This window comes from Bison bison, unplaced genomic scaffold (genome assembly GCF_000754665.1).
Source record: "Bison bison bison isolate TAMUID 2011002044 unplaced genomic scaffold, Bison_UMD1.0 scf7180017864145, whole genome shotgun sequence".
NCBI lineage: Eukaryota > Metazoa > Chordata > Mammalia > Artiodactyla > Bovidae > Bison > Bison bison.
In genome coordinates this window covers 11,132,209-11,154,725 of record NW_011494717.1, presented here as the reverse complement: position 1 = coordinate 11,154,725, position 22,517 = coordinate 11,132,209, and the positions used below count along the sequence as shown (strand labels likewise).

The 22,517-nt window shown below is 43.7% G+C and overlaps 1 protein-coding gene across 1 annotated transcript in view; it reads left to right on the top strand.

Annotated features, from left to right (window-relative positions):
- The window catches only part of ALK (anaplastic lymphoma receptor tyrosine kinase), a gene marked incomplete at its 5' end in the record, with an annotated part of 508,673 nt that overhangs the window by 195,202 nt on the left and 290,954 nt on the right, over positions 1-22,517 (top strand).

The window sequence follows — 22,517 nt, the reverse complement described above, 5'->3', positions numbered from 1 at the left end:
AAAAAAAAAAAAAAAAAGAATGTGGTCTTAGATTCCTGTGATTGCTGATTTGTGAAGCTCTCCTCCAATCCTACCCCTCACTGCTTGCTGGTTTCAGGTCTCTTTCTGTGGTAAAGTAGCAGAAATAGGTGATGGAATCATCAGTTCTTTTAATTGTAATGGAAAAAGGTTAGGTAGCCAGTGCTGATGAGTAAAGAAACACCACCACCTGCATGATCTCCCAGGTCAGCCTGCGTTTGCTCCAGGTCTCAAAATAAAGCTCCCTGTTTTTCATTACCTGGCCTGCTCCTGAGTTTTCCTTTTCCCTTTCTGTTTTGTTTGTAGTTCCACACTCACATGTCTAACTAAATTCCTTGCTGTTAGAACAGAAATGCATTCTCTTATGGTTCAGAGCCTTAGTTAAGAGCTGATCAACCATGGGATTTGGCATTTAAAAGGCTTTACAAAATCTGCTCAGGGATTTGGTGCAATGTCTATTCCTGAGAGATTCTTACATCACTGAACTCCAAGAGGAGAGTTCCCACCGCTTTCAAATTACTGATAGCTTTCCCTATAAGTCTTGTGGTGGCAAGAAAAGGGAGGCCATGGAAGGAAAGCCACAGCTTGCAGCAGAGCAGGCCGAGCCCAGGCATGAGAACTAGCATCCCCAGTGGCTTGGAAGGTCCTTGAGACTGTTCCCTCCAGGGCGCCAGGTTACCTGAGGGTCCGGAGCCTTCCTCCACCCCACAGGGCAGCTTTGCTCACATGACTGCTGAGCAGTGGGCCTCCGAGGAGAGACAGCTGTGTGCTGTGCTGTTCATCTTTGGCTCAGCTCTGTGACTCAGATTTTCAGTCTCTCTGAAGGAGTGTGAGGGAGAGGCCAGAGCCAAATTGTTATTCTGTGTTGTTCCGTTAATTCTGTGGAATGCTGCGTGAAGCCTCTGAGGATGATAAGCTCAGTGACTCTTCCTGGGTATTAGGAAGTCCCAAATGAAGCACATGAAGACTTTGAGGAGAGAACGGACAGATGAAAATTGCAGGCTGTTAATCTTCTACTTCAAACCCTTCAATGAAACCATGTCCAACCCAAGATCAAGTCTGAGCTCCTTAGCATGGCACCAACCCAACTGGGCTGCACCCCTCTTAGGCCTAGATCACCCCATTCCTTTGGACCCATACTTCATTTATATCAAACTGTTCAGTTACCCTGCTGAGTAAAGCAAGTTGTTTCAAGCCCTCTTGTCCACCTCCACACACACTCCACATGGCAAAGAAAGAAAGAAAAAGAAAGTGCTAACTATAGGAACAAATTCGCAAATGAATCGGGCCAGGAACTCTTCAAGAACTTGAAATATGGTGGGTTTTTTTGGGGGGGAGGGGGTGGGGAACACATCTAGAAAGCTCTTGACCAAAATTCTACCTCTGTCTTATACAACAGCTTACTTCCTTCTACCCACCTCAGATATATTGACTGTCCTCAGCCTGAGTCATCTTCCTCTGTAGCCCTAACCATCCCACACTGCTAAGCAAAGGCTGACATATATCAGCCTTGGAAATAGGTGGTTCTGATGTTTTCTGATTACCCGCTCTGTGATCCTTTCATCCTCTCCAATTTTCTAAGTAATTTCCTACATATTCTTTCTATATGTTTCCTCATCTTCCACAAGAGACTTCTACTTGGTACTTTCCTCCTGGTTTCTCCCTTTCCTTAGTTTACTACTAGTCTTTACATCCCCACTTAAGCACACTGGCTCCTGTTGAGTTTTTTATCTTTTCACATAAGCCAGGGTGAATTCCAGTTGCATTCTCTTCAGTGTTCCTTGAATATTCCCTCCATTTATCTTGTTTTTCTCTCCCAGGACTACCATTCCTCCCTGACTGCATGAAATTTTGCTTATTATTCTATCGGATATCTACCTGCAGGCCTCAGAGAGACTTCTCTGTCTGGAGTTTTCCACCCTGGTCACTTTCCCTAGGGAGTATCTTGATGCTCTTTGGGGTCATCCTCGCAATAGACCTAGATGACTTCCGTTTCTAAAAATCCCCACTTGGCTGTTATCTTTCTTGATTAACCTTCTGCTACTTTGTCTAAGTTGTCTCACTGGCCTCTGAAGTTTGGGGAGCCAGTGACAGCAGATTCATTGTGTATGGAATGTGAGCCAGGAAATTTGGTGGTTGACAAAGTCAGAATTCAGATAGGAATAAAAACTCTGGATTTCCCTATGCATGCATGGTCCTTGGGTCCTTGGCCTTCTTCTCTGGCTGCCTCTCCAAGTTCACATTCCCACTGAGCCATTTATGCTAAGATAAGTTAAAGGCATGGTCTAGCCAGCCAGCAGAGCTTGGAAAATATTTCAGTCATAGAATTATCGAGCATTAAACAACCTTAAAATTATTCAACTCAACCCCTTTACTAGTTCAAACCAACGCAAGAGCCTCTTCCTAAGCTCTTCTACTTCACCGTACCTTGCTCCAAGCAGTAGAACACTCATCACAGCCCAGCAGACCACCCCACCGTGGGGCAGCTAGAGCTGCTAGGAACAACTTATTTAGGGCCCATTCACTGGATTTGTAACCTTGTAAAGTTACTGAATGTCTCTAGAAAATTATTTAATTTCTTCAAACATCTGGTGTCTCATCCATAAAATGAGAATAGTAATACCTACCTTGTGGGATCTTTGAGGATTATTGCTTGTAACAATGATAGCTAATATATACTGAGTGCGCACCATGGTCTTAGCAGCAAGGCATACAATTACATTTAATACCATGATTTCCCTATGAAGTAGTACTATGATAATGTATACAACGCACCTAGGGTCATTTGAGTAGACAATATCTCTTAGTCCCATCTCCTGTTTCACCATTATCTTGCCAGTCCTCTTTTTCTCCTCTAAAATTGAACAGAACAAGCCTAATTTCTCCTTACATAGCAACTTTTCATTTGAGGATAGTTTTCATGTCTCTTTTTAACTTTTTTCTCCCCAGGCTAAACAATTTTACTTTCTTCTGTAGCATATTTTTCAGAGCCACATTCTTCCAATGTGACCAGTGAAGGGGTCAGGGACCTATTCTTCAGTGATCTGGAAAACCCCACCTGCCACTGTAGGGGACACTTGGCTCTCTCTTCCACTCTCTGCATCTGCTGTTTGAAGCCCAGACACACTGAAGTTGACACCATTAGGAACCAGGGAGGCTCCGGAGCAGTCCATCAAAATCACGTCTCAGACTATTTGCATTAGTTTTTGCCAATGGAGAATCCTCATGTTTCTCTTAAAAAGAATGCTTTTGTTTACTATTGACATTCCCAAAAATGTCTGATTCAAAAAGAAATTTAATTCCAGCCCCAGCTTTCATGTCATCTTGCTTTGTTTGTCATCCTTGTGGTCTGCCAGCTTTGCCCCTTTGTTCCCCTAATTGCCAGAGACATTTTTATACTGAGTAAATTGCATCAGGCTCACTGCAAAATGAATCAATTTGGAAAGAGTATGAGCTGCACTGTTGTCTTAAGTGTGCATTAACATTTAGATGCGTTATTTAAAACGGGTCTGGGGTTAGTGCCAGAAGGACAGCCTCCTGACTATTCTGACTCATTCTCTGTGGCTGGACTTCACAAAAAGGAACTGCGGAACCCTGTAACCCACCACTAGCCCTGTCTTACTCTCCATCCCTCTAGGGAAGGCTTGAACTAGGTGAGATCTTTTAAGAGCTCAGATTTGGGAACTTGATTGACAAACTGAGTTTGACTTGATGATCTCAGAATGAAACACAGCCGGGAGTTGGAGACGATGAGAGGCAAGCATCTCTCCCTCTCTCATCACCCATCAGGCACACATACGACATCTAGGTTTAAGCGCAAACCAGACTGCCAAAGCCCTTGGCGGTAAAGCAAAGCACACACAAAGAAACAAAAGACATCAGTAGCCCTCTCTAGTGTAAAAATTAAACAATGCTATGGAAACTGCTGAAAAAGAGGAGCTGCCATCCATGTGATCAGGTGGTGATTCGATGAACTAATTCTTTTATCATTGAGAGGGCCAGGTAATATCTCCATTATTAGCAGAAGGTTTAACAATTGGAGAGAGTGGCATCACCAGGACAACTGCCTGATTTATGCTTTTTCAATCACCTGGGCTTGTGGCCTAAACTGGTAATGGACTTCATCCATCAAAAAATTATCCCATCTGGCATCCTGGTTTTTGAAGAAATCCGGACGTCCTCGTAGAGAATTGGCTAAATGATATAATGCGTATGAAAGCCCTTAGCGCAGTTCCTCAGTGAAAGGATGTTGAATCTATTCAGTCTTTTAATTCTATGTTCAGAGATATGATGATGCATTAGGTAACACAAGAGAAAATATCAATTTTATAATGCCACCATTAAGGTCTCAAAGCCTGATATGAACAACTGTGAGGATTGTGAGGATGGCACCTTCTCAGGGAAATCTGCCCGGACAGCTCTGTCCCTGTGTGTCCTTCTCTCTCAGCCCCTAGGGCCCCTTGTAAGTAATGGCTCCAGTCTCATGGAAACTCACCAGCTATATGTGTTTCTGCCAATTTCGCACAGTAGAGCCCGAACTTCATGCAGGCTTTCATCTTTGGTGTCTACCAGGTCCAAAACAGTGCCTGACACACAACACACATTCAGTAAATACTTACTGACTGAGAAATATTTCCAAAAGGAACTAAAACATATTGTCATGCTAACCTCTGAGTTGAAGCAGATGATAAGGGTATGTGCCTCTGTACCAGGAGGCAGAGAACAGTAGAATCTCTGACCAGAGATAGAGCATCATGTACAGAAAACACTGCTGCCACTTGCTGGCACTTATTATTAATATATGGTGGGTATCATTCCAATAGCCTCTGCCTGCATCTACCCATGTAACCTTCACCATAGTCCTGTGAGGTGACATTATTATTATCCCCATTTAGTCCCACTAGGAATGATCAGAGCTGGGATTTGAACCCCAGAGTCTTACTCCAGAGCGCATAGAGATGGAGTGGGAAAGAATCAGATCTGCGCTTCTACCAAGTCCCCAGCAGTGCCCTTGGTCCTTCCCTTTTATTTGCAGGCGAAACTGAGTAACAGACCACTAAGGGAAGGGACAGATCCATGACTTCTTATTGGATGAACCAAGGCGGGATGGAGATAAGGAAGTCTGCATGCATGCTGCTGCTGTATGCGAATCCCCGCTGAGATGGACGCCCCCCCACCCCCCGCACCGCTGCCCCAGACTCCTGTTGCCTCACTGCCCTAGCCCTGACTCAAATCACTGGACCCTGCCCGCCTCAGCCCTGCTCAGTCAGGCTTGAACTGAACTTTTTGCATCTGTGTGAATAGGGTTCCCAAAAGCTCTAGAGGAAAAGTGAAAAAAAATCTCTTTTCCAATTGGCTTATGAAAATATCTTCCTCAAACTGAACTTTCCCCTTTTACTAATGCCTTTTGATGCCTGCACTTAATTGCTTTTAAACAGGAAGCCACTGTGATCAGAGAATTCAGAGTTACATCTGGATCTTTTGTGCTGAAACTATTTTACCATATGCTCCTAAAGCTGTATAGGTTGATTTTGATGGGAACAATGTAGGTCTCACCAGTCTTGCTATAATTAGTTGCCTGCTTACATGATTGGGGAAAGAAAATTATCTATTGATTCCCAGTTCCAAAAGAAAATTCAACAAACAGGTTTCCCATAAGCACATAATTCCATTCTAACCCCCATCTTGGTGCAATCTTGCCCCATGGCCCACCTCCACCCCTCTTCCGGTCCAGATGCCTTTCTCTTTGTCTTCATTCATTCACTTATTCATTCATTTTCATTTATTTACTAAATATTTACCTCAATAAGTGTTCCTCTACTGCATGAAGGGAAATGGATGGTGGGAAAAAAGACTGAGAACCAGCAGAAACAATTGCTGTCCTCATGAAGTTTGCATTCTAAAGGAGGAAATTAACATTATTACTAATTACATGTATAATCATGCAATTACCATCATGATACATGGTATAGGAGTATATTGGAGAAGGAAATGGCAACCCACTCCAATATTGTTGCCTGGAAAAATCCCATGGATGGAGGAGCCTGGCAGGCTACAGTCCATGGGGTTGCAAGAGTTGGACACGACTTGGCGACTGAACCACCACCACAAAGGAGTATAGACTTCCGTGAACTCTTAAAACGGGACGTGACCCCGACCAGGGGATCAGATGAGCCTTCCAGAGGAAGTGGCCTTTGAACTGAATCTGAAGAAAGAGCTATAGTATGACAAGTGAGGAGATTCTTTCTGGGAGGGGAAAAAGCATATGAAGGTCCTGAAGGTGAGATATTTTTGAAGAAATCAAGGAAAACTGATGCATCCGGGCATGAAAATAAAGAGAGACCCTGCTGGGGTAAAGGAGGGGGAGAAAGGCAGAGGAGCCATCAGCCATAAAGCTCACAGTCTTTACTTAAGAGCTAAGGAAAGCTAATGTAGAGTTTTATGTATATGGTGAGAGGGGCTACTCTTCGTTGTGGTTGCAGGCTTCTCATTGCAGTGATTTCACTTATTGTGGAGCACAGACTCTACACGAGTGAGCTTCAGTAGTGTGGCTCACGGGCTCAGTAGTTGTGGCACACAGGCTTAGTTGCTCCAAGCCATGTGTGATCTTCCCAGACCAGGCATCTTACCAGTGTCCCCTGCATTGCACTCTTAAGCCCTGGACCACCAGGTAGGCCCTAATATAGAGTTTTAAGGAGAGAACTGTGAGTGAATTGGAGGTAGGACAGAAGTGTCTGGAGACTCCAGACATCTTCAGTGGTCCAGAGACCAGGGATGGTAGTCCTGTAGTCAGAAAGTGAGGTATAGAGAGATGTGAACAGGTGTGTACATGTGTATGTACCAGGTACAATGGACAAGATTAGTTCTGAAGTGGATACAGGTGAGAAAGAGAGGAAGGTATTCTTGCCTTGATCAGTTGGGTGGATGGAAAGATTCATTAAAACAGGCAAAAGAGAAGGAGGCACACATGTGGAGAGGAGTAGAAATCAGTTTGGACATGGACTTTTTAGAAACTTATAAACACCTAAGTGGATATGCAGGTGAACAGGGGAATCTGAAGCTCAGAAAAAAGATCTGGGCTGGGATACAAAAAGTAAATTTCGGAATTGTTAACGTGTTGGCTTGACTTTGAAGCCAATGGGAATGTATAAAAATGCTTAGGAAATTAGCTGGTAGTGAATCATTGACCTAAATGTAAAATCTAGAACTATGAAATTTCTGGAGGAAAAGATAGAGAAAATTTTAGCAAACTTAGGTAAGCAAAGATTTCTTGAATAGCACACAAAAGGCATAAACTATAAAACAAAATATTGATTGTTTGGAATTTATCAAAATTAAAAACTTTTCATTTTCAAAGGATTCCATTTAAAAATGAAAAATCAGAATAGGAGAAATATAATATTTAAGATTTTATCTATATCAGGGCTTCCTTGGTGGTTCAGCTGGTAAAGAGTCCACCTGCAATGTGGGAGACCTGGCTTCGATCCCTGGGTCGGGAAGATCCCCTGGAGAAGGGAACAGTTACCCACTCCAGTATTCTGGCCTGGAGAATCCCATGGACAGAAGCCTGACAGGCTACACTTTATGGGGTTGCAAAGAGTTAGACACAGCTAAGTGACTTTCACTTTCATTTTTCATACTTTTATCTATGACAAAAGGCTTGTACCACTCAATTAAGAAATGGTCAAAAGACTTTCATTGACACTACACAAAGCAGATATATAAATGGCACTGATAGGTGAGGAAGTGGGTGTGCAGTCAGTTAACTTGGGGCTGGTGAGAGATGGCGGATGGAGGGGCAGAGGAGCCAAGACCACTTACTGTGCCCCAAGCAAGGCTCAGATACAGCTAATCAAGATGGAACCCCTACCCTCATGAAGCTTCCGGGAGACATCAACCCACTCTGTTCTGCTTCCAGGAGACGTCAGCCCACTCTGTTCTCTTTATTTCTCAGTTCCATACAACTATCGAAACTCAATGCACTGTGGTGTCCCATCCCATCAGAGAATGCCTGCAGGTTGCTATACTCAGCTGTGTATTTACTTAGTCTGTCAACATCCGGTGCTCTCTTTGTTCACAAATCATTTTGTGTAGGTGTTTCTGGTTTCCCTGATGCAACTGTTCTTACTGGTTTTTTGCTACTAGTTATCGAACGTTTTTGCCTAAGTTAAGCACTTTACAAATATTGTACATATTGAGTACTTTCAATTCATATTGAACAGTATGTGAAGTAAATATTACTAACCTCAGTTTTCAGGGAAAACACTAAGGCTAAGGAGAGAAATCAAGTAACTTCCCAAAGCAGCATAACGAGATTTGAACTTTGGTCTTTGTGAGTTCTGAATTCTCTGTTCTGAGTTCTAAATCCTGTTTGTAAGACGTGGATTGTAAGACAAGGTTTGTAAGACTGGAGACGTGGACCTCATTTTATACTTACTTTGCATACCTCTGTGACTGTTATGGTGCTAAGCACATGGCAGATGCTAAAGAAATATTGATTGATTTCCTCAACTAATATTTTTATGCTTTGAAATAGCAACCATCTGCCATGAGGGGCTCCTAAGGGGTTTTAAGGATGTCAGTTATTAGGTACACATCATCTTTGCCAAAGCAGATGAAGAAATTAATTAAAGGAGCTCCAGGCTTCTTGTTACTGCCTTGGTGAGACAAGATAAAGAGTGTCTTCCTTCTGTCTCCTCATTCCAGCTACCTTTCCACCTCCTTTGGGATTTCTCTTTCCTTCAAGAAAAGCCACAGAAATGTCAAGGGATTGACTGGTCACCTTGACCCAGAACCAATGGAAGAACTTCCACTACATCCATGACTCCATAAGGAATTCTAGAGCAGGGAGTGGTGACTATAGCCACTGTTTCGTCTTCTGATTGCAAGGTGACAAATCCCAAATGTGAATACAGGCAGTTAACAAGTACCTTGCAAGTAAAACTCCTTTACTTATAATCTCCTAATCTCTCCTTCTCTCTTTTTCTGTAACACTAGTTTCTTTCTTTCTGTCTTTCCTCCTGGCTCTCTTTTAAAGCCCAAACAAGTCTCCATTACAAATGCTTATCCAGAAGATTTTCTTTGTTGTTATAAAAAGGCATTCTGTTAGAAATATATTGCAATAGATTCCAGTTAGATGGCCTTGATTTTTGCATAATTAAGGGTGAGTTACAGAAGAGCTGGGCTTCCTTGATAGCTGAGTTGGTCTCCTGCAATGCAGGAGACCCTGGTTCAATTCCTGGGTTGGAAAGATCCACTGGAGAAGAGATAGGATACCCACTCCAGTATTCTTGGGCTTCCCTCATGGCTTAGCTGGTAAAGAATCTGTCTGCAATGTGGGAGACCTTGATTTGATCCCTGGACTGGAAAGATGCCCTGGAGAAGGGAAAGGCTACCCACTTCAGTATTCTGGCCTGAAGAATCCCATGGACTGTATAGTCCAAGGATCGCAAAGAATCAGATACAACTGAGTGACTTTCACTTCACTTCACTCTTCACAGAAGAACTATACAAAAAATATCTTAATGACCCAGATAACCACGATGGTGTGATTACTTACCTAGAGCCAGACATCTTGGAGTGTGAAGTCAAGTGGGTCTTAGGAAGCATCACTACAAACAAAGCTAGCAGAGGTGATGGAATTCCAGTTGAGCTATTTCAAATCCTAAGAGATAATGCTGCGAAAGTGCTGCACTCAATATGCCAGCAAATTTGGAAAACTCAGCAGTGGCCACAGGACTGGAAAAGGTCAGTTTTCATTCTAATCCCAAAGAAATGCAATGCCAAACTACTACACAATTGCACTCATATCATATACTAGCAAAGTAATGCTCAAAATTCTCCAGGCCAGCTTTCAACAGTAGAATGGAGAACTTCCAGTTGTTCAAGCTAGATTTAGAAAATGTAGAGGAACCAGAGATCAAATTGCCAACATCCATTGGATCATTGAAAAAGCACTTGAATTCCAGAAAAACATCTACTCCTGCTTCATTGACCATGCTAAAGCCTTTGACTGTGTGGCTCATACAACAAACTGTAGAAAAATCTCACAGAGATGGAGATACCAGACCACCTGACCTACCTCTTGAGAAATCTGTATGCAGGTCAAGAAGCAACAGTTAGAACCAGACATGGAACAACAGACTGGTTCCAAATTGGAAAAGGAGTGCATCAAGCCTGTATATTGTCACCCTGCTTATTTAACTGCTATGCAGAGTACATCATGTGAAATGCTGGGCTGGAAGAAGCACAAGCTGGAATCAAGATTGCCAGGAGAGAGATCAATAACCTCAGATATGCAGATGATACCACACTTATGGCAGAAAGCAAAGAACTAAAAAGCATCTTGATGACTGTGAAAGAGGAGAGTGAAAAAGCTGGCTTAAAACTCAACATTCAAAAAATGAAGGTCATGGCATCCAGTCCCATCACTTCATGGCAAATTGATGGGGAAACAATGGAAACAGTGAGAGACTATTTTCTTGGGCTCCAAAATCACTGCAAATGGTAACTGCAGCCATGAAATTAAAAGATGCTTGCTCCTTGGAAAAGAAGCAATGACAAACCTAGACAGCGTATTGAAAAACAGAGACATTACTTTGACCATAAAGGTCCATATGAAGTGTTTTTGTTCCACTCATTCCTTCATCCCTCAAGGTATTGTACTGGGCACTGAGTCATAGAAATATTAGTGAAAATTGAGCCTGTTCCTCCTGATTTGCATCTGGAAGCTTTCATATCTCTTACTGGTTAAAAATAATTTTTATCTAAAAAATTTAATACTGGCAAAATGTGTATTAAGGATTTTTAAGTTCAGTTGTGTTAAGTACATTTACAGTGTTGTGCAACTGTTACTAACTATTCATCTGCAGAATTTTTCATCCCCAAATTGAAACTCTGTATCCATTTAACAATGACTCCCTATTCCCTCTGCCCCTAGTCCCTGGCAACCACTATTCTACTTTCTGTCTCTATGAATCTGACTACTCTAGGTACCTCAAATATAAGTAGAATCTACACTAGTTGTCTTTTCGTGACTGACTTATTTCACTTAGCATAATGTCCTCAAGATTTATCCATGATGTAGCATGCATCAGAATTCCTTCCTTTTTAAGGCTGAATAATATTCCACTGCCTCTTTTTTCCATGCATCTTTATACTGTATTTTATTAATCCATTAATCTGCCAAACACTGCTATGAACATGTGTGTACATATACCTTCGATTGCAGGTAGATCAAACCAGTCAATCCTAAGGGAAATCAGTCCTGAATATTCATTGGAAGGACTGATGCTGAAGCTGAAGCTCCAATACTTTGGCTACCTGATGCAAAGAACTGACTCATTGGAAAATCTTGCTGGGCAAGATTGAAGGCAGGAAGAGAAGGGGACGACAGAGGATGAGATGGTTGGATGGCATCACCGACTCAATAGACATGAGTTTGAGCAAGCTCCAGGAGTTGGCGATGGACAGGGAAGCCTGGTGTGCTGCAGTCCATGGGGTCACAAAGAGTCAGACACAACTGAGCAACTGAACTGAACTGAAACCTTTGAGACCCGCTTTCAGTTCTTTTAGGTATATACAGAAGTTGAATTGTTGGATCATGTGCTAATTCCTGGTTTTAATTCTTTGAGGAACTACCATTCTACTGCCATGGTGGTTGCATCATTTTATGTTCCCATCAGCAGTGCACAGGGTTCCAATATCCTTGCCAATACTTCTGCCTCTTACATCAGGCCACTTCCTTAGCTATAATCTGGGCCATTGCAACAATGTCCCACTCAAATTACTCTCTCAGTCTTCCCCGTCCCCTCCAAATTTTGCTCAGTCTCTAAAGATAACTCCCATGTTCTCTAAAAAGTCCAATGACATCAGCCTCTGATGAACTCACTCCATCTTCATCTGGGACCCTGTTTTCTCTCGATGATTAGTATCTCATTCTCTAATCACCTCCTTACTTCAAGTCGTGTTCTGTGCTCACTGCTTTCAGTTGGCATTTGTTATAGCCCATTCAGTAGAATAATATATGAAAAGCAAAATGTATGCCAACAAAAAGGGATGAAGTGCACAAAGCTTGATTCCTGATCTGAGAACTCTACACGGAACAAAGAGACTGAGTCCTGTTGCCCCAAAACACTGTCTCTGGTGGAGGCTTACTGAAAGCCTTTGCTCTGTCTCATCAGACATCCTCCCCCAGCCCCCGTCCCCCGGCCACAGTGACCTGGGAGAGCACTGAGCCTAGCATCACCAGTAGAGGAGAGAGGCTTCTCAGAGGAGAACTGGCTCTGGAAGTGCTAACCACCGATCATAACAGGCCAGAATTCATAGTTCAGGGGATTGCTGTAGAAGTCCGCATGAATTTTATTACAATATCTGCAGCCATCTACATTACACAAGAGCGGGGTTTTTTTCCACATCTTACCCTGTGCTGGATGCCAGCAAACAGTCCCAGTAGGGCTGTTGCTGCCAAACCAAACAAACCTTACTTTTTTCCCAATTTATCTGCCCCCTTTTGAGTTTGAAATCTTCTCAACCTTTCATTTGTTCTCTTTAGGGGTGCGATAGAAACCCTTGGCTGCCTATGTTACAGAAAGAGCTGAGCAGTGCTGGGGCTGGCCTCTTGGAACGATGATTTTTCTGCCATCACCTGAATGCTCTGATATGTGATGTGGCCTCTGCTGTCCAGGGCTTGCCCTGTACCCATTTAACAGCGTGAAGCAATTCCCTGAAGCCCCAGCCATCACTAATAACACAGGCTGCAGAGGGCTAGGTTCCAATGTCCCTTCAAGCTCTTCCACCCAGAACGGAATTTCAGTCATGTCAAGAGTGCTTGGCCCAACACACATCTCCCAAGCTCTCAGAACCAGAGGGGAGCTAGAAGCTCTGCCAGGAGGGAGACCTTTAAGACATTCAAGACAACTTCCAGCTGGTATTTGAAGCCCCTGCTAAGGGGCTGTCAGTCTACTTGAACTTCGTAACAGGGAACTCACTGCCCCCAAGACAATTCAGTCATCTCTAGACAGCACTTTTGTTCTGGAGCTGTTGAGGCCCCAAGAGTCTACTGAGAAGGAGCTGGTGTGTACGCAGGAGCAGTCCCCTGCCCAGCTCTGGGGTAAGAGCCAATCCCTGAACACCCGTTCCCTTCCCGGTAGCCCTGGGAAAGCTATGTTGAGGATGGTGTGAGGCCTGGGTGCCCTGGATGGTTATAAAACTGCCATCAGCAGGTATCATCCAGTAGGGAATTCATAAGCCTTCCTGCCCTGAGAACCACAGAGCATCCCAGCTGCTCCCAAGTTATGCATCATCGAGAAGCCCCAGAGGTTTTGGAGTTATTCTCAACCCAGCTGACTTTCCTTACTGTGGTTCAATTACTAACCACTCCCCGAAGGGAGGGGCTTCCCAGGTGGCACTGGTGGTAAAGAAGCCGCCTGCCAATGCAGGAAAATAAAAGACACAGGTTTGATCCCTGGATCAGGAAGACCCACTGGAGGAAGGCATGGCAACCCACTCCAGTATTCTTGCCTGGAGAGTCCCATGGACAGAGGAGCCTGGCAGACTATAGTCCATAGGGTTGCACAGTCAGACATGACTGAAGCAATTTAGCATACACAGCCCAGTGGGAACCACATTTTCTTTCATAGTCCAAACAGCTGTACACCTGGGGTTGTCAGCAGACCATAAGCAGCCTGGGGTCTCTGTCCTACTTTAAGCCCCCATCACCTCTTGTCTGATGATTACAGTCACCCTCAACTCACCTCTCTGTCTCGAGGCTCATTGCCTCCTCTCTACTCAGTTGTCAAAACAACCTTCTGAAATGCCAGTCTGACCATGTTATTCTGCTCAGCATCAGGGCATCCATCTTTAATGAAATCAAGCCCGATCTTACTGCCAAACCTTTAGGTCACTTCAGTTCTCCGGGTTGGTCCACCTTGGCTGCTTCCTCCACTCCATCTCAGCATTACCCAAGCCTGCAATGCTTTCTTGTCTCCTCCTTCACCCTCACCCATACCCACGCTGAGAGCAAGTCCCATTCATTCTGGCTACAAAATACATACTTAGCCACTTATCCCTGTCTCCCACCACTCTGGTCCACGCCACCATCATCTCTCAACAGGTGACAGCAGTAGCCACCGAACTGATCTTCCCACTTCCGCTTTTGTACCCTTCTAATTCATTCTTTACATAAATGTCAAAATAAACTTTAAAAATATGATTCAGGGATTTCCCTGATGGTCCAGTGGTTAAGGCTCCACACTTCCACTCCTGGGGCCATGGGTTTGATCTCTGGTTGGGAAACTAAGATCCCGGGTGCCACTGAGCAGCATAGCCAAATACATGCATACATATATACATATACATGTATATGTATACATTTTATATATATATATAATTCAAATTACATCATTTCACTATGAAATAGTTGAATGGCTTTTCATTGGTCTTAGAATAAAATCTTGACCAAAAGCTCTGTATAACCTGGCTTTGCCCACATATCTGACCACCTCTCATACCATTCTCTATAGTCACTGTCCATCTGTCTCTACCAACCACAGGCCCTTTGCACTTCCTACATCTCCAACATGGAACACCCTTTCTTGATCTGTACTCTCATCTGGTGCTCATCTTCTAGGTCTCAGCTGAAACATCACCACCTCAGGAATGCTTGATATGACCTGTTTTTCTCTATTCTCCCACCTTCTTTAGTTTGTTTTAATGCTATTCACAATCTGTAACTAATTAGTATACTCAGTTTCTTGCCTGTTGTCTGACCTGATTCTCTTACTAAAAAGAAAGCATCATCAGGGCAAGAACCTCTCTCTTTCACTATATGCACTGGATCAGCTATATTGAATACAGCTCATAGCATGTGGTAGGCTCTCTATAAATTTTGTCCATGAAATGCTAAATGAATCCAGCCCCTGCTGCTCCTTCAGTCTTTCTCCTTTGCCACTCCTCACCCTTATACCCATATTCCAGCCATGCTGATTGGAACTCCCCGAAGACGCACGCTGCTTTCCCTCTCTGTGCCTTTGCACACGCCTCTGGGCTGGGACTCTTGATGCACTGTGTGTGTCTAGAAGACTCCTGCGATTGAAATGTCATCTCTTCTCCTAAGCCTTTCCAGCCTCACAAGCAAGGACCTGCATGTGCCACAATGTGGTGCCCAGACCTTTGTTCTTGCTCTCAGCAACTTGGTAGTAATGATTCATTTTCATATCTGCATCCTCTGTAAACTCTGTAGTCCCTGAGGAAATAGAGCACGTCTCCATTTCCCCAACTTTCATCCATGATCAAATCCAGAACCTGGGACACTTCAGTTGCTCCACCAACATTCGTTGAAAGACGGCTGAATGAAGTGGAAGAGTAGTCCCTGCATGTAAACTCAGTAGGCCAGGTTACTCATCTCTGCTCCCTGGTGACCAGGTAACTGATAATGCCACATTATGTCTCAGGTTCCACCTGTAAATTGGGAATAATAAATCATTACCTATCTATTCCATAGGCTAGCTTAAGAATAAAATAAAATAGTAAATGCAAAACAGTTTGAAAAATATAAACTTATTCATTTAAAATATATATATTGAGTCCTTCCTTAGTGTTGAGACACTCAAGTTATACAAATAGAGACATGACCCCTTAAAGGGTTCTACTTCTTCAAGATGGCATTAATTGCCCACTGTAAAGATGAGTCTGCCTCTTCCTGACTTGGTTCCTGGTCTGTTGCATCTTTCTGTCTGCATTAACCCTTTGGTTCTGGATTCACTGCATATCAGTATAGTCTAGTTTTACTGAAGGTCTCTGCTTGCTTTCCGTCTATAATCATGGCTGAACGATCCCCTAACCCATCCCGGTTCCACTTTAGGAAAACTGTCAGCGGTACACACAGCACCAAGCCCATCCATCTGTGTATGAGATAATGCAATTCTAAGACAATATTTAACATTGTGGGATGAAGCATAAACTCAATATGTTTTCAGGCAAAATGCAAAAAAAAATATGTGCCTCATCTCATTAATCACAATAAGAATGAGGGATGGGGCAGATACCCGGGCCGGAGCTATTCCCTTCAAGTTAATCTGTCTTAATACTAGGCCCTTGATAAAGAGAGTGCACGTGCCATTGTTCTGCTTGTTCAATGGCAGTTTACATTGGGGGAATGCAAGACATAGTAACAAGATTCTCTCAGTAATAAAAACTTGAGCGGTCCATGCTGAGTTTGGAGGTAATTTCAACTGCAAACACTCTCTGGGGATGAAACTTCAAGAGAAAGATTTCAAAGTTGGTATTATAAAACTGATTTATTCACAAATGCTTACTGAGTTCATTCATTCACTCATCCAACACATTTTTTCTGGGTATTTATTTCTGCAAGAGGCTCTGTTAGGGGATTTGAAGCTGCCAAAGAAACCAGCTATGGCCTGTACCCTTGGGGGACCCCCATAAGGGAGTATGCAACTCATACCCAATAATGAGGGCACCATATGGACAGCAAGCTCTGGTGGACAGCAGTGCCTATCACAGAAAAGCTCATTAAAAATCTGTCATATGACAGTGTGGCACATACACACAATGGAATATTATTCAGTCTTAAAAAGGAAGGAAATTCTGACAATGCTACAACCTAGACAAACCCTGAAGACATTATGTTCAGTGAAATAAGCCAGCCACAAAAGTATGAATACTATATAAGTCCACTTATATGAGAAACCCAAGAAAGTCAGGTTCATAGAGACAGAAAGTAGAATGGTAGTTGCCAGACGCTGGAGGTTGGAGGGAATGGGGAGTTATAGTTTGATGGGTATAGAGTTTCAGTTTTGCAAGATAAAAAATATTCTAGAGACAGATGGTAATGATGGTTGTAGATCATAGTAAATGTACTTAATGCCAGTGAACTATACATTTAAAATGGTTAAGATCCTAAATTTTGTGTTGTGTACATTTTACCACAAAAACAACAACAAATTTTGAAAGAATATCAGATGTCCAGAGAGAGCTTGAGGCTGGAGATGCGACAGAATGTTCCATGAGAAGGGAATCATTGGGAGGACATGTGCTTTCCCAGGGAGAGAAGAAGAGGACATAGCATTATGCTGAGGACTCACTCCAGAGAAGAAAGTAGGCTAAGGGCAGTGTGGTTGGAACTTCCAGGAGCAGTGGGCCAGTTAGGGATGTGGAAGTGAAGGATCAGAGAGTTCCAAGGAGATTGCACGGCAGTCATTGACCAAAACCTCTGCTTTTGACAAGAAGAAGGGAACATGCAGCCCTTAGTAGAGCTTCTTCAAAGAACTGTGAATGTGGCAATGAGGCTGCAAAAGGTTAAATGCCACATGAATGGAGAATAAGACGTTTGATAGGAAAGGAAGGAGAATGATGGCAGAAACTTGAAGAGATCAGTGGATGGGAGAGAAGAAAGATTTAGCAAGGGACACGGGGACTGAAAGTAAAAGAGAGAGGTTCTGGAAGGATCTGGAATGGTTGGGAGAGATGCCTTGGGGGATTCCCTCTCCTTTTGAAACAAGGGAACAGGATAAGGAGATGCAGAAGGTACCAGGAGGAGATAAGGCAGAAAAGGGGGAGCTGAAGGGTTCACGTCTCCTCGGGGAGGCAGGAAACAAAACCAAGTTGGAGACGATATTGTAGTGCGTGTGAACTTGGATCCAGCTGAGATTAGAGCCCCTGTGCAAGTGGGGAACCTCTGTTAGCTGAAGGAAGAGAGCGCATGGAGCATTTCCCAGCCGGGGAGACAGAATCAGCAACAGACCAGAGAGACAGGCTTCCCAGGATGGCCAAGAGCATGGATAAAGCTGACGTCCACCAGGTCTGGACTGGATGGCAAGTAAATCAGGATCCAAGGAGCTAGGAAGGCATGAAGGTAGGGACTGAAGTTCCTGATGAAGGTGAGGAGATGGTTCTGGAAGAAAAAGAAGGAATTTTGGAGTCTGAAATCCTGGTTGAGGAGCATCTGTGTGGGAGGGCAGCACCCAGGTGAGACGTGCTGACAAGTTGTGGACACCATCCCAGTACAGGGACTGCGAGGTCCATGTATTTGTGGTATGTTGCAATGTCCCCAGGGACAGTGACAGGGTGATGAGGTGGGAACAAGTGTTAAATGAATGAGAAAACCAACCACGGGGAGGGAAGATAGTGCAAGGAAAGTTTACTTGGCTGGCTAGGACAGGGAGAGGAAGAACTTGTTGAAAGACAGAGGCACCACCGTCGGGGGTGGGAGCTGAGGGCGCCAGTCAGTCAGGAAGAAACAGGCTGAGGGCCTAAGTCTGCTTCCACTGAAGAGGGTTCACTGTGAGACGCTGAGGCTACCCATGAAGAAAGGCGGGCCAAATGGGGAAGGTGTTGGTGTTTGCAGTTTATAGCCTGAGCAATAATTGTGAATGAGCTGGATGAGGAGTCAGGCTAGAGGAACTAGAGGGGTGGGAGGGAATTGCAGACGGAGGGCTCAGGGAGATGTGTGGTGAGGAAAGCACTCAAACTCCAAGTGTCTATAAAACCAGCAAGCCCTCAACCTGACCAAGAGGACCCCCAGGAAGGAAGGCCAGAGCAGGGCCCAGGGGTGAATTCTCAAGTGCCTCAAGACCACGGTGACAAGCATATATCTTGGAACTAGAGGACTCCTTCTAATATGCAGGCCTGCCAGTCAGGACATGAGGGTTCTCATTCCAACCACCACCAGCCAGCTTTATGAACCTAAGTAATAAACCTTTCCCCCTCACCCTTTGAGGGTGAGAGAAGTTACTGTGTCCTGGACTCCTTTTCTGCAGAATGGGGGTGTTTGGAGTAGGTGATCTTCCAGCTTCAAAATGCTGCAGTGCTGTGAACCTGTGTCCTTGGTCTTCTCCTTCCACCACTTTAGCCTGTGTTCAGTTGTAATGATGCAATTCCACACTCTGTCCACTGGTGGGAGAGACAGATGCTCATTAGGAAAAAGTAGAAGCCCTTGGCTGAATAATGATGTCATTACATACTTAATCCGGGTGGCTGTGAGCACAAACAGCTCCTTCTTCCAAACTAGAAGCAGCCCCCCAGCTCTTTGGAGACAAATGAGCAAAAGGCTGAGGCTTGGCAGGTGGAGCCAGGCTGGATTGGACTGGAGCCAGGCCCTTCTCCTCCCCTCAGCCCCAACCTGCACAGCTGCAACTGACTTTGATTCTTGTGACAACAGAAGTGTCACTGATTGGCAAGTCAGTACTCCCATTTCACAGAGGAAGAAATCAGAAACTGGAAAGCTTCAGTAATTTCTCCTGCATCTTGTGGTCCCTCCACACGTATACCCCAACTCTACTGCTTTGGAGTCCTGAAAATGGTCACATTTCAGAACTCTTCTGCTTTTTCCATATTGTAGTCAATGAGTGGCTCAGCAGCAAAGAATCTACCTCCCAATGCAGGAGACACAGGAGATGTGGGTTCAATCCTTGGATTGGGAAGATCCCCTGAAGGAGGAAATGGCATCCCACTCCAGCATTCTTGCCTGGAAAATCCCATGGACAGAGGAGCCTGGCAGGCTAGTCCATTGGGTCACAAAGAGTCGGACACAGCTGAGTGACTGAGTGTATCAATGAGTATTTCCTTGTCAAAATAGCTCAACACTTCATGGACATTATCTTCTCCACACCCCACAACCCAGTCACCATGCCTCCGTGTCCATTTTCCAAACCATATTTGGACATTAATCCCGTCACCCACAGTCAAAATGCCATCTAATCTGGAAGGAATATGGCTGCAATATTAGGAGAGCAGAGAATAAATTCTGAAACCCATAACTCTTTATCATCCTCTCAGTTCCCATACGCACTTACTAAAATGCATTTGGCCAAATGAGAAGGGGAGAGAGAGACATTAATCCTATAGAAGTTAATAGTGATGGCATGAAGAAATTGTATTTTGACTTATACTATTATTGCTTATTATAAGTGATAGTATTATAAAGATCTCAGGTGCTTTCAATTAGTTCTGTGTTTTTTGGACTTAAAAAGAGAGAAAAGAAATCTCAATTTACTTTCTGGACCAGGAGAGTAATAATCCTTTTATGACTATGTATATTCATTTTCTTAGCCTCGGATGAAAAAGGTGACCGGGGACTAGTTATAACAAATGATCATGCTTTATTTGTCAAGGCACCTTACATGCCCAAAATAGGGTTTATAGAGTTCCCATGAAAGCAGAGTATTGAACCCAAGTGGAAGGAAGAGATTCTGTCTTTAAGGGACCTGCCTTCTTGGTGAGAATACAAGGCCTCGACACATAAAAGAGTTACAATTAGTTTCACAGAGACTTACAAATCACCACCAAGTGCTGATTAGTAGTGAACAACAGAGCACGGGCCTGTGTGGAGCTTATAGAAGAGAAAAGGACCCTGAGTGAGCTGAGCTTGGTGAGGATATGCATAGAGCTGAGAATCTAGGTCACTCTGGGTCACAAGCACAATGTCTGACACAGACCAGGCTTCATTCATACTCGATCAGTGTTTGAAGCAGAGCATAGATTGGTGGAGAGGCAAGCACCAGGTATTGTAGAGAGAATGATATCCAAGCCATGAACGACATTCCTAGAGCTCTGGTGGAAGTTTTATATTCTCCGACAGCAACAGTCATCATCATATCCCAGGCACTGTAGATTCATCATCTTGAAATCCTCACAACTATTCCCTCATGTAGTGATGGCAAATGGCATCAGCCAACACGCCAACCCCCAGTTGGTTGGTAGCAGTTGCCTGGGACATGAAGTGGGTGGCATCCAGGCTTGGTGAGAAAAGGAGTCCTGATGGGCTGCTGAGGTCTGCCATTGGCTGACAGTGATGTGGTACCCATGGCAAATATTTGCCATCTCTATTCTAAGAAATGCCCACTGATTAGATTAGGAAACAAGGATTAAGGTAAAGAAATTTCATAAAGTCATATAGTTGCTTTTTGTGAAGCATATTAGGAAAAGGCATCCTTTTTTCAAGACATTTTACTTTATGTTGTAAAATTGCCATAATATAACAACTTTAACAGGGCAAGCCACTCTACTATCATCTCCTGGAAAATTGTCATAAAACACATAAAGATCTACAGCATCTGTGATGTGAATGTTAGATGTGGCATCCTTGTTCAGGACCCTGTCTGCACAGCTATACATGATGACCCTGAACCAAGATTTGAATTGAGATGATCTGTATTAGTTCCCCTGCCCCATACTGCCGTAATGAAAAAGTGAGGCAATTGTAGAGGAAAGGCAATAAGTTTTTAAAGGGCCTTAAAATTTTGCCTAAAGAGCTTGGATCTGATGTAATAGGTGAATGTGCAAAAGGGCTGTTTGTATGCATATGCTCTCCTTAAATCAGACATTTATAGGTTGAGTACCTATAATGTTTCACATTTTGTGAGGTATGTTATACTTTTAAAAATACTTTGAATAGTTTATTTCATTTGATCTCTACATGTGGAACTACAGTAGATTTCTTGGCAAAGAATTGTCATCAGTTGTCAGGAAGTGGGAGGAGGTAGGTGGATCTTAGAGCAGAAGTTATAAAAAGCTTCCATTTTTTAAAAAAAAAGGCATGTAAAGTTGTGCTTCTTTCTTAAACTAGGTTTGGATTCTCTTAGCTGAGGCTGAAATGTGCATTTCATTATTTGATTCATCAGCATCTCGAGTAGACTTGCTAAATCATAGCTCCATTCATTGGATGTGCCAGCATAATTAATTACACTGTGAATCCTCCTGACAGCATTTTCCAGGGACTGAGGGGAAAAAAAAAAAGACTAAACACAAGGAAGTAGGATAATCTGGGTCAACTTTCTGTATATTCATCATGGACTTCTTCCATGTGAGTCCTGGCTTTCTGTAATTGAGTGACACTTAGCAAGTCACCTCCTGAGTTTCCTCCCCTGTGAAAATGAGATGGGAGTAGATGATTTTTATCATTCAAGGTGGAAATGAGATGATATATTCAAATTAGATAATTTGAAGTGAGTTGAAGAGAGAAGATTCTTTATAAAGGTGTAGGCAAAGTAAGGAAACTACCAGGGATAAAGCAGTAGCCCAGGGGCCAGTAACCACTGGCCACTGCTACCCCAGTCCTGAAGGAGAAGAGGACACTTCTAGCACTATGAAAATCCAGAGGGACAGAGTTGTGGAGAGAAGGCTGCCTTGAGAAGGGCAGTGACCACTGCTGAGGGATAGACAGGTGTGCAACAGTGAAGGAAATAGAGAAGTAAATTCCCCAATGCTACTCTCCTTCTCCCTCCCTCTAATCTCCTGCGACGCTCTGCATTGGCCGAACCTAACCAGAAGACAGAATTCAAGGGGGCTGGGGATATATTCCATGCAGCTCAGCCCCATGTAGCAGAAACCAGGGAAGAGAAGGGCAGAGAGGGGACCTAGGGGTGGGCAGGAGATGCCCAGCACTCACCTGAAGTCCACTCAATGTGAACGCACTTAATGTACATCAAACACCCTGTCCTCTTAAACATGCCTAATGAAAACACGTTAGAAGAATGTGTTTT